The sequence below is a fragment of the Hylobates moloch genome, unplaced genomic scaffold (assembly GCF_009828535.3).
Source record: "Hylobates moloch isolate HMO894 unplaced genomic scaffold, HMol_V3 SCAFFOLD_6, whole genome shotgun sequence".
Classification (NCBI taxonomy): Eukaryota; Metazoa; Chordata; class Mammalia; order Primates; family Hylobatidae; genus Hylobates; species Hylobates moloch.
The window spans coordinates 39,389,487-39,407,949 of NW_026652281.1; the positions used below are offsets into that span (position 1 = coordinate 39,389,487).

Sequence of the window (18,463 nt, forward strand, 5' to 3'; positions counted from 1 at the left end):
ATGGGACACTGTGTCAGAGTCTAGCGAGGAAGGGAGGCAGCCACAGGTGCCTGGGTGAGGGTGTGCAGCAAGGCAGAGCTGGGCTGGCTGTGACAATGGCCAAGTTCAGAATGATGAGACCGGGGAGAAGATCCCTTGTGGGGAGGGCATGGGTGCCTCATGCCTATGTGAACCTGGCTCAACTGTTCCCTCTATTCAAATGAGTCGCCTGGCTCCACACTGCCCTCCCACCCCCAGCAGAACAGAAGGCAGAATCCAAGCCACCTGTATCCCTGGCTGTGGAGCAGTGCAGCCTGCTTTATGGAAGTGCTGGAAGTCAGCACCAGCACAAGTTGCAGGAAAATAAGAACCGGTGCTTTGCTGTGTATCACCAGCAACCTGGGAACCTATTCTCAACTTTAAGAGCCTATCTTTTCCAGGGCACACTTGTTCAGGTGGCCTAGCAGAGCTGCATGAATGGCTGGGTGGTGGCCCTCAGGCCAGTGACCCGTCCTCTGCCCCTCATTCCCCTGACTTTGAAAGCAATTTCACTGGAGATGATCCCTAGGGAGTTTTCATTTCGGGACGGGGATGACTTACCCTGCCCATGAGGAGGAGATGGTCCACAGAGGAGGCTGGTTAAATTATCTGGGAGGCGGCAAATTCTGTATGCTTTTTTATAATTTAAATAATGCGGATAAAAGAACCGTCTTCATTCTATAGAACTATATAACTGAGGTGGAAAACGCCTTAGGCTTGGAGTCAGGACACCTGTGTTTAACTTCTGGCTGTGTTAATTGCCAACTTTGGGTCCGTGAGTTAAAGACTTCACATCTTTAAGCCTTTGGGCCTCAGTCCTTCCATCTATAAGATGGGCATAATCAGGCCTAATCTTCCTCTCTTAACAGGTTTAATCAAATAATGATAATGATGCTGTTGTTGATGCTGATGATTTGTATCACTTACACAGTGCTCCCATGTTTCAGGTATATCACATCTATTCATTTAATCCTCTTACCAATTCTGTGAGATAAGTACCCATACAATCCTTGTTTTATAGAAGAAAAAACTGAGGGTAGCAACTTACTTGCCTGAGGCTGAACAGCTGGCCAGCGGTGGCAGAGGCAAAACTGAATCCTGGGCAGCCTGGCCCCAGGGCTATGCTCCCCGCCTCACACTGCGTCTTCTCCAACACAATAGATGTGAAACTGTCTTGAAAATCTCCTGCCTCCAGGAAGGAGGTGTTCAGTGCATTGCATAAAGAATCAAAGACTAAATGAATACATAAAGTACTAAACACATAGGGAGATTTCATTTTTATTATGACTAGAAATTGGGCAGTTGTGACCCCTCTACAATAAACCCAAATCTGAATTCTGCTCGGTGACCAAATGCCATCTGGTTGGAGGTGAGTCCTTGGCCGCAGGCGGCACCAGACCAGGAACAGGTCGGTGTGTGGGAGGGGGAAGGGTGAGGATCTGAAGGGCAGACAGCCCAGCTCCAGACCTGGGAGCATGCTGGTGGCCGCCCCAGAATGAATAGGGAGTGCTCAGGCCTGAAACCTTTTTCTTCAGCTGGCTGGGAAGGGGAATCTTTCTTTCCAACAGACCATTTATTCTGATTGATGAAGAGGGTAGCTTCTTGTAGGAGACGCTGACAAAGGCCATTTACAAAGAGGCTAGAGGAGGAGGAATTGAGCCGTGCCCTGACACGGCAGAGGGTGGCCAGGCGCAGTCCCTGGGGGCCTTGGCGCCGCATTGCAGACACATGTCAGCCCGCAATGTAAATGTGGCGGCAAGGGTTGTTTTACTCTTCGGCTATGACTGGGATCAATGGCCAACCGCGCAGAAGCCATCCATCATCCCGGGAGCAGGCTATGAGATATGAGGCTGAAATTCCAGCACTGATCCTGCCGACAGCCTCCTTTGCAGAGTGGGTGATGCATGTGTGGGCCAGTCAGCATCCCAGACTAGGGGAAGACCCAGGAGGGAACTGGGTCAAAGGCCGGTCCCGAGGCCTTGCTCATTGCCTAGGAGCAGTCAACCCTGTTTTTGAAGGGCAGGAGATACCGCAGAGGAGCCAGACTGCAGAGAGACCCCTTGGGGAAGCACCATGTTTCCCAAGGACCCTCTATCCCCATACCACATATAACCTCTGCCTATTAGCCTACCCACAATTTTATAAAGGGATCTTAATCCCCCCCTCCCCATCCAGTAGTTTCTATGCCTGCCTCAGTGAATGCAGCCACCACGTTGGGGGACCCTGAGATCTGGGAACCACTCCTGGACTTCCTTCAGTCCTCACATCCCATTAGCTATCAGGTGCAATAGAGCTTCCTCTGCCTCAGCAGCTTTGAAATCCGTCCGTGACCCACAGGGAGAAGCTTGATGTTGTGACCCTTTATACCATAAAACATGTGCAGATACACACATACCTGAAACAAATACTGTATGAAGCAATACTTACTCTTCCCACATGCAATGACTTCTCAGGTTTTATTTCATTCTGTTTCACTAAAATTCTAGTCACAACTGAGTAAACTTTATGCCTACTAATGTGGCAAGACCCACAGTTTGAAAAACATCGTGCTTTCAGTCTCTTGGATCTAATGCCTTCTCTCCATCTCCACTGACAGCTCCCTCTGCCAATACCCATCATTTCCTGTCTGGGTGACCCTGACAGCCTCCAGACTGCTTTCCCCTTGATCATTCTTGCCCTCCTTCAGTTCACATCCAATCTTGACTCACAGTGAATGAAACTACTGAAGACGAGGTATAATCATGCTGTTTCCGTGGTTGGAACCCTTGACTCGCTCCCTGTGCTTCTGTATAAAGTCTGACCCCCTTACCATCCTCCAGCCCCCATATGATACGGCCTCCACTTCTTGAGCCTCATCTTCGCCCATTCCCCCCTCCCTTTCTTCAAGCTGGTCATGCCGAATGTCTTCCAAGTCCTTGAACTTGCCATGTGGTGTTGGATCTGAGTCTTTGTACAGTCCTGTTTTCCTCTTTCTGGAACACTTCCTCCTCTCCTCTCCATTGGGCATAGTGGTCTGCAGTAAGCAGCAATGAGATGATACATATGCCTTGGTGTAATGCAGAGGGAGACTCCAAAGACTTAGGATATGGGAAAGAATATTGGAGTCACATTATCACTTGCTCCCAGCTCACGTGCTTCTGTGTCCCTTGAAGGAACCAGAGGCCACTCCTTCACCACAGCATGGAGCACGAGTAAGGGATGCAGCTCTCTTTTACCACAGCATGCAGCATGGGTAAGGAAATGTTCCCATGGTGGATACTGCTGGTGCTGTGCCAAGATTCCCCTCGTGAGGCCGAAGCTTCTATTGCCCAGCTGTTTTGAGTGCTATTGCCTTCTCCATAGAATCCCCTTCCACCAAACAGGAGCCATTCACCAGAGATCGTGCCACTCCAATCATGTTCCTAGGCAAACAGAGGCCAAAGACTGACCCAAGGTCTCTAACCTGGCCCCCTTGCCTCAAAGTGGTACCAGCTCTGTGGCACAGTTCACTTTCCAGCACTCTGGGGACCAGGCAGGAATGAGTGTCCAGCACCCCCTGCACTGTCCTGCTTCCCTCACTCTCCTTCTCCCATGAGCAGGCCCCAGTAAGTGATTTTCACAGATAAACCCCGTTCTGGCTCCATTTCCCGGGAACCTGAACTCCGACAGCCTACATCTTGGAAAAGCATAGAGGTGGCTGTCCTCTGAGCGCCAGGACAAAGAAGGGAGCTGCTGCCATTGAAAGAGCCTATTTAATGATTTCAATGTGGATATTTAGATTCCTGAGTGGCAGAGGCCAAGGAGCAGCAATTATCTGCTAGAGGCAAAGCTGGTGAGGTCTCTCATGAGTATGTGGCCAGGTGGCATATAGAATGTTTGACCTTCAGGGACCTTTGTTGGCAGTTGATAGGTCCCAGTATCCCTAGGACTAAGATGGATGGGAAGCCCGTGGAGGTGCTGCATGGGTTGTGAAGCAGGAAAAGCTCTGTGCCTCACAAACAGGAGCCAAGCTCATAGATCAAGGTCCCCCACCAGTGCCCGGGGCTCAGATGGGTCACAGATCCAGAACTTCCTGAGCAGAGAGGTGTGACATACTCCTGAGCAAGGACCCAATGATAAAAGGATCCTGTAAGTTTCCTTCCCACCCCCAGCCTTTTCCTCAAGGGCCTGTAGCCACTCACCAAGAGAACCATGCACTGGAAGAAGGAAATGCATAGCCATTCAGTGAATTACTGGTCTTTGACTCTTAGAAGGTCGCTGTGGTCTACCAGTCAGAAGGTGGGGATCAACAAACAATGATGTTTTGGTCCAAGTTCTTGTTTTTGTCAAGGCTCTTGAGTGTGTAGTAAGAAAAGACAAAATCAGCAGCAGGCAGAATCTCTGTATTGGCTATCTGTCCTGTGCAGCAAGATTTATTTTTAGGTAAGGAGAATAGAAGCCCTTGGCATAGTCCCTCTTTCACCAAAATAGAAAACCAAAAGCAATACCCCACTTCTGGGAATCCCCAAGGGCCAGCTATTTACATGCATCCTCTTATTTAATGCACATGGCCCCCATGCAAGGCTGGTATCACTAACCTCGTCTTGTAGATAAGAAACCTGAGTTACAGAGAAGTCGAAGGTGTTTCTGGAAAAATGTCTAGTTTTCCATTCCAGACCTTGGCGAGGCTGCAGGTGCTGTATGGCCCACTGTGGCCTGGAGTCAGTCTCTGCCCATGATTCTGTTTGGCCACAGCAACTGGCTGTTTGTCAGCCCCCTAACAGTGTGTCAAGTACTTTACTCCTGATTAGATTTCTAATAAGAGTGGTGCTGAGGACTCTTTCTTTAATAGATATTATCATGAAACATCATATTCCACACTTGCTTCCTGCTTGAAAACTGATTGTGGGGACTGCAATGAATTGTGGAATAATCTTCATTAATGCATAATTAATACATGCTGATTCAATTAGAGTCCCCCCTACTATTCTTGCTAAAAAATTTACATTTCTATTTTAACATTGACAAGAATGTGAGAAGGGAATAAAACTCGGGCTCTTCTGATCCTCTTCTCTTTGTTCTATCAGATGTGTTTTCTCTCTGCTCTTTGTGTTTTTTTTATTACTTTAAAATGCTGCAGAAAGCTGGGTGACATTCTGGCTGCAGTACCGTGGCAATGGGCCACCATCCCCAAATCTAGAATCAGCCAGTCCACTTAGATGCCCCTCTCCTCCTCCCCATATGCAAGTAGCTTTTACAGCATGCTTATTCTTCTTCCTACACACCTCTTCAGTGTGACTTCTCTCCTCTAGCCTCACAGCCCTCTCCAGTTCATACCTGGACTTCACAAGACTCAAACCCATCTATCTAGCTGCCATTTCCCCCATCCCATCCACTTTCTACACTGTTGCCAGCAACCATCCTTCTAAAACCATCAGTAATACATCCCTTCAGTAGTTCCCTATAGAGTAAATGTTTTTTGCCCCTCAGTTTCACTTTGAGGAATTATCTGCCACCCCCTTCCCAACTCAAGGGGTGGGCATTGTGACCAGGCCTGTCCCAGTTTACTCCATCCCCACTGGCTGGGTCAGGGATGCCCTGCCAACCCCACCAGGGTGAATCCAGCTCTTCTTCTGGGACTTTCACTGGAGCTATGAGTGATCCATCCCTTGAGGATCAACTATCTGAGAAAGACCCCAAGACCAAGGAAATATGGGTTGAGGGAGGAGAAAGAAGGAGAGGAAAGCAGGTGATGATTTTGCTGTTATCTGCAACCACAAAGTCCTAATGAACATATTCCCTAGAACTGATAGGACAAATTCTAAGTTTCCTTGTCCTAGATTTTGCAGGACCCTCTCTGAGATTTGGCCCTTTATCCTTCTCCATCTCATTTCATAGCCTCCTCCCCATCAGGCCCCTATCACACAGCTCTGCTCAGTCTCCTGGGTGTGATATTTGATTTCAGGACTCTGTGTTTGTGCTGTGTTCCTCCTCTCAGGAACATGGTCTCCCAGTTTCTGCCCGGCTATCTCCCTCTTCTCCTTTCATACCCAGCTCAAATGTCACCTTGCAGCTCCCTACCTCTCTGCTATCACCATGGATTAAATAAAGACCCTCATCTGTGCTATAACACCATCATGACTATCTCTGTTATTAATTCATAATTTCTAAAATTCCACTGATCTGTTTCTTTTACAGCCATATGTTAAGTATATATTTGTAATTCAGTATTCCCAGGTCTACTTAATGTATTTATACTTGAAGCACAAATTACATACAGTAAGATCCACAGATACTAACTTTTCAATGAGTTTTGGAAACAGTATACAGCCATGTAACCACCATTTAAAATGAGATCTAGAACCCCTTAGAAAGTTGTCTGGGGCCTCTTCTAGTCAATTCCTACCCCACCCCCCTGGCACATACACAGGCAACACTTTATAGCTTCTATCCCCATAGATTAATTTTGCCTGTCATCTGACTTCATATAAATGAATTTATGCAATATGTACTTTTTGTATCTTGCACGTTTTGCTCATTTTCATGTTGAAAATGTTTTTGAAATTCATCCATGCTGCTGCACATATCAGCAGTTGTTTCACTTTATTGCTGAGTAGTATTCAGTTTTATGAATATGCCACAATTGGTTTATCATGACTTGTTCATGGATATTGGACTTGTTTTCAGATTTTGAATGTAAGAATAAGATTGCCATGAACTTTCTTGTTGTGGACCCGTGTTTTTGTTACAGGCTGGGTTCTCTGGAAGCAGATGAGATATGAGATGTTTATTAAGCATCAATACCTGAAGAAAAGGAAAGGGGACAGGAGCACGATTTGGCTGAGGAAGAAGTTGAACTCCCAGTGGATTAGGGAGGAATGCATGTAGAACCCACGTGATGCACTTGGGCCTCTCATCCTATTCCCTGGCCCCACTGTATCATCTATCAGACTGTCCATGCTGGTCTGTAGGCAGGCCTCAGTACCTTTGCCTCATTCAGTTACTGGCTAAGGGCTACACAGGAGGAGGAGGATGTAACCTCTAGAGAGGTGGCCCCCTCTGTAGCTGCAGTAGATCTGGAAGACACAGACAGCTGGAGCTGTCTGCCTACTACAGTCCCCACAGCTTGGCAGCAGGTCCTTTCCTGATGGGAACTCTGGTTGGCTTATCTCAGTGTCTGCCACAGGCTACTCCTTGGGCCACCTCGGTTCACTCTATATAAATCCAGACAGCAGGACCCTAGTGGGCCTCTTTTCCTGAGGGAAAACAGGTTAGTTGAACAGATGTACCCTCACTGCTGCAGTTGGTCTTGAGGACACAATGTATACTCACCAATACCCTCTTCCATTCAGAATTCTTCACAATCTCAGATGTATATACCACCTCCACTGGCCTCAGGTCTTACAGGTGGGACAATTCCAATCTTCATGCTGGAAACTCTGCTCTTCTCAGGGGAGAGCTACTCTACTTGTCCATTTGAACTCACAATTGAATACAGTACAAAGAGGTGCCCAAGAGAATCACGTGGGATCCACAGGAATTTCTCCCAGCTGCCATATATTACAGGAACCCTGCTCTCTGCTGAAAATAGGGTCAATTATCCCTGCCAAGACAGTGACTTGCTGGTCTTGACTTTTGTGCTTGCTGCTCCCTGCATGCAAGGAATACAAAATACACAAGTGGCAGCTGTAGTTAATATTTCAATGGGACTCTTTTCATGCTCTCCAGATAAAGCGTGCCCCTTTGGGGACTAGAACTTATTACCCTGCAGAACCCAGAGTTGTAGGAAGGAGAAGTACAAATTTCGAAGTTATGAGGAGTGATGGTTAGTGGGACCATTCCTATTTCTACCTCTTGGTTCCTCGATCTGTATAGTCTTCCTACTGGGGGCAGAGAACCATATAAAATCTTTGGTTCAATTCACATACTTCATGCTGTATGGACAGTACTGCATTCTGCAGAATATTGCCTTTGAGCAGGTATCTTGGGCAGGTAGCATGTTGATACAACCAGTAGCTGTTTTGGTCATAGACCTTATGTGAATTTTTCTGTTGCCATCATAATGAATTAACACAAACACAATGGCTTAAAACAACACGAATTTATTACCTTACAGTTCTGGGAGTCAGAAGTCTACAATGAGTCCTCATGGCTATTGTCCCTTCTGGAGGTTCCAGGGGAGAATCCTTGCTCTTTCCAGCCCACAGGAGCTTCCTGCCTTACTTGGCTTATGCTGTTCCTCCCTCTCCAAAGCTGGCAACATAGCGTCTGCAGGACTCTTTCTCTCTGTCCTCTGCTTTCATCATCCCATTGCCGTCCCTTTTATAAGCAGCCCTGTAGTTACACTGGGCCCACTGTATAATCCAGAATAATCTTCCCATCTCATAATCCTTAACTTAAGGTAACATATTACAGGCCCCAGGGATTAGGGTGTGGCCGTGTTTGGGGGACCATTATTGAGCCTACCATAGCCCCAGCTGGTTTCCCTTTGCTATACAGCAGTGGTTCTCAAGTGAGGACAATTTTACCCCCCAGAGATCATCTAACAATGTCTGGAGACATTTTGATTGTCACAATGGAAGAGGTGCTCCTGGCCTCTAGTGGGCTAAGGACAGGGTGGTGGTAAACATCCCACAATATGTGGGACAGACCCCCACAACAAAGAACCATTGGGCCCAAAATGTCAATAATGGTAAGCTTAAGAAACTCTGCTGTCAAGTGAGTCTCTTGGATCTTAAGAAAAAAGAATCAGACTGTTAGGTCAGTTTTCAGCACCAATGTTAGATGTGTCTTTACAAGACTGTCTTTAGAGTCCTGAGGAAAAATGAATTTAGTCCTAGAGTTTTATGCCCGGTCAAAGTATCAATCAAGAGTGTGTGTGTATGAGCTGGATGGGAAGGTGTGCATGTTTTAACATGAAAGCACTTGTGAAGTCTACCCCTTCCCCCATACAGTCATTTGAAAAAAACTATTTGAGGTGGTATCCCTCCCCCACAAAAAACGCAAGAAGTCTAGAAGATTAATGGCATTGGAAACTAGATGGAGAGAGTGGAATATGAGGCAAGGCACGTGAAGAAAACTAGAGCAGGAAATCAAAACAAATCCGCTAGGCCTTATGCACACAGAATCCTCAAGAGGATGATGTAAATTCAGGAGCCATCAGCTGTAGATATTTAAAGTCACATAAACATTGTTTAAAGTTGTGATGAAAGGTCAGTAGAGGAATAAGAACAGAAAGATAACACTGGGAAGAGATCATCTTATGCCCTACTCTATAATTAGTGGTTTTTAACTTGTCAATGTATTATATAATAAAAACAGATTCGTTTAAAAATACTTGTTTAGAAAACAAAACTCTGAATCCCTATAATTCAAAATATACAATGAATCTTTATAAAGATGCCTATTGCTATCTCAAAGGAAGAGAACTGGATACAACCTACGTGTCCCCAACAGAGAACAGTTACATCAGTTATGATATACTGGCTCCATTATGGTGTTATTAAATAATGGCCTCACTGAAAACTAATGTGGAAATACAAAAAATATTAAGAAATAATGTCAAAGATATATGTATGCTTTATAAAATTATTCCTATTTGAAAAGATTTTCCTAGTGGCAGGAGTACCTGTATCAGACTAATGGGCTTATAGATAATACATAGTTCATATTTTTCTTTTAACCATTTTCCCCATATTCTATCTATACTGTTACTTTTATGATTAAAAAGCAGTTTCCCTTTAAAAGAATAAGTCAGTACTGTTTTTAGACAGCCCAAATGTGTCACAAGGCACACAGCTCTGGTAATTCTTGTTTAGAGGAAGATCCTCTGTCTCTTCTTAAACTGGAGACTGGAAAATGACTACCTTCTGGTTAAAAAAGAAAACCACAGGCATTCTAGCAACAAACCACATCTTTGGTTATATCTTTCTTTTTTCTTGGAAGAATGAAAAGAAATTCAGGAGCCTGTGTGTGTGTATCTGCTGTCTGAGTGAAGATATTATGAACTAGACTGCTAGTACTGTTATCTGATTAAGAAAGGCCACTTTGGAAGGCCGAGGCGGGCAGATCACGAGGTCAGGAAATCGAGACCACGGTGAAACCCCGTCTCTACTAAAAACACAAAAAAATTAGCCGGGCGTGGTGGCGGGCGCCTGTAGTCCCAGCTACTCGGAGAGGCTGAGGCAGGAGAATGACGTGAACCCGGGAGGCGGAGCTTGCAGTGAGCCGAGATCGCGCCACTGCACTTCAGCCTGGGTGACAGAGTGAGACTCCGTCTCAAAAAAAAAAAAAAAAAAAAGGCTTGTGGGTTTCAGTGGGAAATGCAATGCTAGACACTGGGGGAAATTTCAAGAGATTCTGATCCAATTTAGAAGTTTTGGAGTCTGTATGCGGATGCAGCCTCTGTGATGGATTGGATTTGCGCACAATAATGATTAAAGATAATTTAATGTGATAATATAAAAACACGTATTTTGTAGGGAATGGAAGAAAGGGTGTGTTGCAGACACTACTGAATGTTCTAAAAAATATCTGCTCATCCTTATTCTATAAAAGAATTCCCTCCATACTTTTTTTTTAAGCTAGGCAGAGGATTCCCCAGAAGAAAAGACTGTATTTCCCACCCTCTTGAAGCTGCTGTGGCCTTGTGACAAAGTTCCCCCACAGAGATGTGGGCAGAGGCATGAGGTGCACATCATTTCTGAGAAGCATCTTCATAGGAGAGGGCATTCCCGATCCCCACGTTTCTTCCTTGGGACTGAAACGTGAACACAACAACTTGATTGGTGGCCTTGGGGATGGAAGCCACACATAGCAGAGTGGTAAGACAGAATGAGCCTTGGGCCCTACTTGGCTGAGACCCCCACACAAGCTCTGGCTCACCTAATTCCAGACTTGTATGTGAGAAAGTAAACTTCTACCTTGTTTATGCCACCACATTTGCAGTTTCTGAAACCACATCCTAGTTACACCAGGGAGGCGGCAGTGCAAGGTGGTTTCACTGTACTGCTTCAGAGTGATGATGGTCTGCCCAATGTCAAATTCACTCTTAGAACCCCCAAGAAAGGTTGCTTTACAAAACAAATGAGAAACAGCAGCATAGACTTTTCCCCAAGACCACAGATCGAAAAATGACACTGAGACTACGTGGTTTGGGGACTAGTATCAGTCCCTGGCAGGTGATACGGGGGTTGGGGGGGGATGAGAGTCTCCACTGAAGTTAGTGCTTAAGACACTCAGTGCATTTTGAGTTAGGATGCATTTTGCATTCGTGGGTACCTGAAGCAAAAACACATCATCCCAAGGCATTCTAGGCTGGAACAGAGCACCTGGAGACAGGCCACGGGTGTGAGGAGATGAATCTCCTGAGGGCTGAGTTTGCAAATCAACCTTACCAACTGATGGCGAACTACACCATCAATAGCAGCACTGCAAGGGAAATGGAGGAGTAGAGGGGAGAAGAAGGAGAAATGAAGGGAAACCAAGCTGTGTTTGGGGTCATTCACCCTGCAAAAGTCAAGAGGTACTGGTTGGCTATCATGTCTTCAGTGTTTACCCACAGACTCTTTATAGCATGCCTGGGGGATAATCTCATTGGCTCAGGTTGTAGTTATTTTGGGGAACAGAGTAGAATCAGTGGTACATCCTGATGGTTTCAGAGCCGGGAGGTGTTCAAACAAGGCCAGGTGTTCTGCAAGCCCAAAGTTTCATTCCCTCCACTCCTCCAGGAGTTCGTATGCCATCTTACTGCTCAACTGTCTGCAGACATTTCCAGGCATTTGCAGATCACTTCCTGACTCCTAGTCTTTCCCAAATGGATGACTAAGACCTAATATTCTCAATGCTCTTGCTTTTTATGACCTCTGTCCTTTCCCTCATCTGTTTGTACAGTCAAAAGTAGGCGAAGCCCTTGAAATCATTGCTTCAAACAAGCTTGCATTATTTGTGCATATCCTGAACAGTGTTTGGCTCTTACAGAGCAAAAACTTTTCCCACTCCCTGCTGCTTTATTTTCTGCTGATAGTGAGTGCACTGTCTCAGACAAGGTTCTTGTGGGAGCTGAGCAATAGATATTAAAAATCCATCTCCTGTGATGAATGGGATCAGCCAGGGTCCTGGCAGAGCAACTTGATTCTCCCTTTGGATCTAACGCCTGTTTCCAGCTCTGCTGCAGGCCCCTTCTCGTGGCAGGCTGTTCCCATAGCTTTCACACCCCTGGGAAGTAACGCAAGTGAGTCTCCCTTTCCTGGAATCGCTGTCTGCTTGGGCGAGGCAGGGGTTTGCAGCCACACAAATACCTGATGCCTTTCTGGGCTGAGACGGTCACATTGCCATTTCTCAGAGAACCAAAAGGAGGAGAATCAACAATCTCCCATGAATGTTTTGAGATCGCTTTGGGTAAGAAGGCAGTGGTAACCTTAAGGCAGCTCAACAATTCCAAAAGACTCTTCAACAGCAGCCATCCACCCCCAAAACAATGGGAATGGGCAGGAACATTTGAGGGTAGCGTAAGCGTGAAGCCTCATGCTGTTGGAGAAGTTTTACACAGAAAACTAGATATGAATACACTGTTCTAGGGGTAAGTAAAGCACCTTAGAACAATATAACCAGCAAGGAAAAATCAAATCGTTAACGTCTAATTGGAAGGCAGAAGCATCAAACTCAAAGCCAATAAACCAAAAAGCTGTAGTAACACTTGGGTTTCTATACCAGTAGAGGCATCTGAGAGGAGGGAGAAAGGTTTGAATAAGAAAGAAAATGGCCAGGTTGAGCTGAGTTGTTTCTCCCCTCTGGGCCAAGCAGACCGAAGAGGACTTCAGTTTCTGGCTGACACCAGCTGACTCAGGGTTCCTTCTGAACAAATCATTTTGGGGTGCTGGAATGCCAATACCAGCATCTGTGCAAGGCCTCAGGCAATGGAGCTACTCAGTCATGGTATGGTAGGGGTACAGTTGGAGTTTCCAAATCTGTCTGGGCCAGGATTCACTTACACCCTTGGTTGGGGGCCCACGGCTCCAGCCACCATTCCTGAAAGCTGCCATGGAAAGGTGGCCGCTGAGGAGATTCTGCTGGGAGTGAGGGCAGGCAGAAGAGGATTGTGATGAGTGCACTCTGGTGAGCTTGGCCAGCTCCCTCCATAGCCTCAGGAACCTTTGAACACATTTATCTCCACCCAAATGTGTTCCTGGAATGTGTCCCTTGGCTGTCAGGAGCCGAAGCAGGAGGGTCAGACCTGCTGCTGGGTGAGACCATCCTACAGCTGTTAGAAAGAATCCTGGCTTCTTTATCCTGTTTCTTCCATTGCTGACTCATAGCATGTGGCCAGGGTGAACTGTGCGGAGGGAGATGGGACATCGTCAATGGTTTCCTGAGGGCAGGCGGGTCAGGGGGGTCACTCTGGCCAGGCTCCTCGCCCTCATGCTTTGGCCAGATGACTGGTCATCTCTGGAGAACATAAGGGGGCCTGAAAGGAACATCAAAAGATTTCAAGGCTGTACAGAGGGGCATGACCCCAGCAACTACCACCTTCCCCCAGGTGCAGCCTGACAGGAGAAGGACAGGTTCGTCATTATCTTGGGATCAAGACCCAAGCTCTCAACTCCCATTAGGAACTTAACAGTGGCAGAGCTAAGAGCTCAGGCCCCGGCCCTGGCTCATAATTCTTTCTAGAGCTTTGTAGAAACTGTACAAATGCCAGAGTAAACACATAAAACAGCATATAGGGACCCCCCTTATAAACAATAAAGCTCTGTGTATACTTGTTTCTAACCCACTTCAGTGTCTCATGGTGGTGACATGGGCTTTCTTCTGTGGAGATAAATGTTCAGACCCATTACTTGTGCTACCGTCCCACTCCTGCTGCTTGAAATGCTGCTGCTTGGGTGCCTGGCCACTTCATTAGCTAGGAAACCCATACTAGGCTTAAAGACCAAGTTGGAAGATTTGCTGAGTATAGAGCAATCCTTGAAGAAGAATCTTCAAAGAAATTAATTTAGTCTTTCAAATTTAACCCGTGCTATGTATAAAACTCAGGTCTCAGTATTTCAGAATTCTGAAGAGGAAAGATTGGCGTCACAAATGAAGTCTTGAAGAAGTGGTACCCAGCCAGGGCAGCCCATGACTTCCCACAGAACAAAACTGCAAGGACCGAGAACAGTTTTGTTCTCAGCTGAACAATTGGATTGTAACTGGGATCATTCATTCTGAGAGAAGCCAAATGACATTAACAGGCTGATGCCCTCTGCAAAGGCAATTGGGTTCGACTCATCTTGAGATTAGTATTCTTCCTTGGGGCTTTGTTCAGATTTATTCAGGGACCCACAAGAGAACTTGAGCCCAGGGTTCAGCAGTAATTATACAAGATGGATGGTTAAGTAAAAAAGATGGCAATGGCACTGGGGCCCAGTGGAGAGAAGAATTTCCCAGCTGACCTGTATTCTTGTGTGAATCCTGTGCAGAATTCATGTGGGAGCCACCAGGCAGGACGGGAAGGGAGAAGGAGGGAGGGGAAAGCTGCCGGAAGAGGAACCTAGGAGGGAAAGACAAACTGATGGGGAGAAACAATGTTAGATCTAGAAAGCAATTCAGATGGGAAGGGGACTGGGGAGAAGCAGGAGCCTCAAGTCACCAGCACCAGCTGGATGCTAGTGTTGTGCCCTGCAGGTTGGCAATTGTAGTGGGATCAATATCTTCAAGACATTGCTGATGTTTCTCCTCACTCTCCACTCAGAAGTCTGCCCCAGAGGAGAGTTGACACACCAAAAACAAACTTCTGTTTCAAAAATCCAGTCCCTGAAGGCAATCGGGAAAAAGTGTGAAGAACAAGGGCAGAGCTTCCCAACTTTGAGCCTGAGTGGTGAAAGGAAGCAAGAAGAAAAGGGGTTTGTGGGTGCTGGGGGAACCCCCACAACTATACCCCCATCCTCTCCAAGATCCACCAGAACAGATACGTACATAAACTAGAGGCATTTGAGAACAAAGACATCTTGCCCCCGGGGCAGCAGTAACAGACTTGTATGGCCCACGTGTATGAGTCTGTTCTCACACTATTAAGACATACCTGAGATTGGGTAATTTATAAAGGAAAGAAGTTTAATTGACTCACAGTTCAGAATGACTTGGGAGGCCTCAGGAAACTTACATCATGGTGGAAGTGGAAGCAAACAGTCTGTCTTCACATGGTGGCAGCAAGGAGAAGTGCCAAGCAAAAGGCGGAAAAGCCGCTTATAAAACCATCGGATCTCATGAGAACTCACTATCATGAGAATAGCATGAGGGTAACTGCTCCCGTGATTACATTACCTCCCACCAGCTCCTTCCCACCACATGTAGGGATTATAGGAACTATAATTCAAGATAAGATTTGGGGTGGAGACACAGCCAAACCATATCAGAGGATGAGCTAGGGGCACACAGGGGGAGTAGGCTGTGAAGGACATGTAGTACCCACACCTCTAGGCCTGCAGGTGCCTTTCAGACAGGAACAAAAGGAACATGGTAACATTCCAGTGTGGCATGGCCAGCAGGCACAGCCAGGTAATGTATGGCCCAGCGGACACCAATGTGGCAGGGGAGGGCCAAGTGCTCCTCTGTCTACCCCGACACAAAGGTGCTTCTCCATAACCACTCCTACCCCCTCAAAATTGGCTGAGATTAAGTTTCTGCAAACTGGCAAAATGAGGACTTGAAATAAAAATTGTCTGTGGACTAAGTTTTATACATGCTACAATGTATTATCTCATTTAATCCTAACATTGTCATTCAGAAAGCATTATTGTTCCTATTTACAGACAATATCAAACAAGACATAAACATTCCAAGTCATTTGATAATTCCTGTAATTCAAGCAATATATAATGAGCCCCTTGTAAATGCTGGATACTGGAATGACCAGTTGTAATAGTTTTCTTTTGCCACATAAGGTTGACCACACTTTAACAGCTGAAAACAACCCTCTTTTGCCAGTTCACAGTTCTGTTGGTCTGATGTCTAGCACGGTGTGGCTGGGTTCTCTGCTCAGGGTGTCACAAGGCTTAAATCAAGGTGTTGAGCAACTGGGATGAGTCTTTTGTCTGGAGGCTCTGGGAAAAAATATGCTTCCACACTCATTGGCACAATTCAGATCCTTGTGGTTGTAGGACTGAGGTCCCCATTTCTTTGCTGGCCACCGTCCAGAAATCACTCTCAGAGCCTAGAAGCTGCTCCCATGCCTTGCCCTGTGGCTGCCTTCATTTTCAAGCTTTGACCCTCTTCTTCCTCATCTGCAACCAGCTGGAGAAAGCTCTCTGTACTAAAGGGCTCCTGTGATTAGGTCAGGCCCCTGTTTTAGGGTCAATTAGTTTGGGACCTTAATTAAATCTGCAAAATTCCTTCACAGCAGCATCCAGATGGGCGTTTGCTTGAATAACTGGGAGGTGGTATGTGTGCATCGGGTGCTGGGTATCTGGGAGGACCACCTTAGAATTCTGTCTACCACGCTATTTTAGAGGACAGTGGTGAACAAGGCAGATGAGGTGGGTTTTGCATTCTAACTGTGGAGACAGACTATAAACAAGCATACAAAGGAATAAGATCATTCCAGGCCATGGCCAGTATGTTAGGCTGTTTTCGCATTGCTATAAAGAAATACCTGAGACTGGGTAATTTATAAATAAAAGAGGTTTGATTGGTTCATGGTTATGCAGAAAGTACAAGCATGGCACTGACCCTGCTTGGCTTCTGTGGAAGCCTCAGGGAGCTTTTACTCATGGCGGAAGACAAAATGGGAGCAGGCATGGTCATGGTGATCATGGTGAAAGCAGGAGCAAGAGAGAGTTGGGGGAGAGAGGTGCCACATGCTTTCTAAACAAATGTTTATTTCAATAGTTTTTTGGGCAACAGGTACTGTTTGCTTACATGAAATAAGCTCTTTAGTGGTGATTTCTGAGATTTTGGTGCACCCATCACCCAAGCAGTGTACACTGTACCCAATGTGTAGTCTTTTTTTTTTTTTTTTGAGACAGAGTCTCGCTGTCTCCCAGGCTGGAGTGCAGTGGCGCGATCTCGGCTCACTGCAGGCTCCGCCCCCCAGGGTTCATGCCATTCTCCTGCCTCAGCTTCCCGAGTAGCTGGGACTACAGGCGCCCGCCACCTCGCCTGGCTAATTTTTTGTAATTTTAGTAGAGACGGGGTTTCACCATGTTAGCCAGGATGGTCTCGATCTCCTGACCTCGTGATCTGCCCGCCTCGGCCTCCCAAAGTGCCGGGATTACAGGCGTGAGCCACCGCGCCTGGCCCCAGTGTGTAGTCTTATCCCTCACCACCCCCCCCACCCCATTCCCCCAACTCCCCAAAGTCCAGTGTAACATTCTTATGCCTTTGCATCCTCATAGCTTAGCTCCCACATATGAGTGTGGACATACAATGTTTGGTGTTCCATTCCTGAATTACTTCACTTGAAAAAATGGTCTCCATTTCCATCCAGGTTGCTGTGAATGCCCATTATCTCATTTTTGTTTTTTTTTGAGAGATGCCACACACTTTTTAAAGACCAGATCTTCCCTATTGTGAAGACAGCACCAAACCATGAGGGATCCGCCCCCATGACCCAAACACCTCCCACCAGGCCTCACCTCCAGCATTGAGGATTACAACTCAACATGAGATTTGGGTGGGGACAAATATCTAACCTGTATCATTCTGCCCCTGGACTTCCCAGATCTCATATCCTTCTCACATTGCAAAATGCAGTCATGCCTTCCCAATGACCCCAAAAGTCGTAACTCGTTCCAGCATTACCTCAATCCCAAGCCACATCTGGAGATGAGTTCCTTACACCTATAAGCCTGTAAAATCAGAACAAGTTGGGAATTACAATTCCATATGAGATTTGGGTGGAGGACAGATATCCAAACTCTGTCAGCCAGTGCCATGAAGGCGATGCTGTAGGTCTCCAGAAGGCATCAGCTACGTTTTCATGAAGGGTGAGAACCCACAGTAGATTGGTCCTTGCTCCTCCTACTCCTTGTCCCCTGGAAACAGGTGCTGGGACACACCAAGTTCATCCAGTGAGTTGAGGCTGCATTAAGACTAAAGTCTCCCAAGCCTGGGCATTTCTAGTGCTGCCCCCTGGGGCTGCGGCTCACCTGCACCCACCACCTGCTCTCACAGCAACCAGGCTCCTGGGAGAACTCAGATCTCAGAGCAAGGACACTTGCTGTGCCCTGTCTGACCCAGGCCAGAGGTGGCAAGCGGACAGGCTAGGAATGGGAGGACTCCATCATACCTGACAGGTAGACTTTAGGGCACCATGGCCTAGGGGAATTCAATTTTGAGAGGAAAGCTATGCCCGGCAGCTGAGCCTTCAGTGGTTGTCAGCCTTCCCTGACCACTGCCCTCCCTGTTGCTCCCCTCCAGGACCTCTGTGCCCCTCCCCACCCCAGGCATTTTTGTGAGCCAGCTCCTGGACACACAAAGTTCCCAGGGTGTGAACAGTATTTCCACACCA

At 46.7% G+C, this 18,463-nt stretch overlaps 1 long non-coding RNA gene across 1 annotated transcript in view; it reads left to right on the top strand.

Moving 5' to 3' along the window:
* LOC116470362 (uncharacterized) overlaps positions 1-15,688 on the top strand; it is a 79,090-nt gene extending 63,402 nt beyond the window's left edge. The window contains exon 4 of the long non-coding RNA XR_004248590.2: positions 14,708-15,688. This is a non-coding gene — a long non-coding RNA (uncharacterized LOC116470362). The remainder of the gene's footprint in view (positions 1-14,707) is intronic.
* Positions 15,689-18,463: the final 2,775 nt, after the last annotated feature.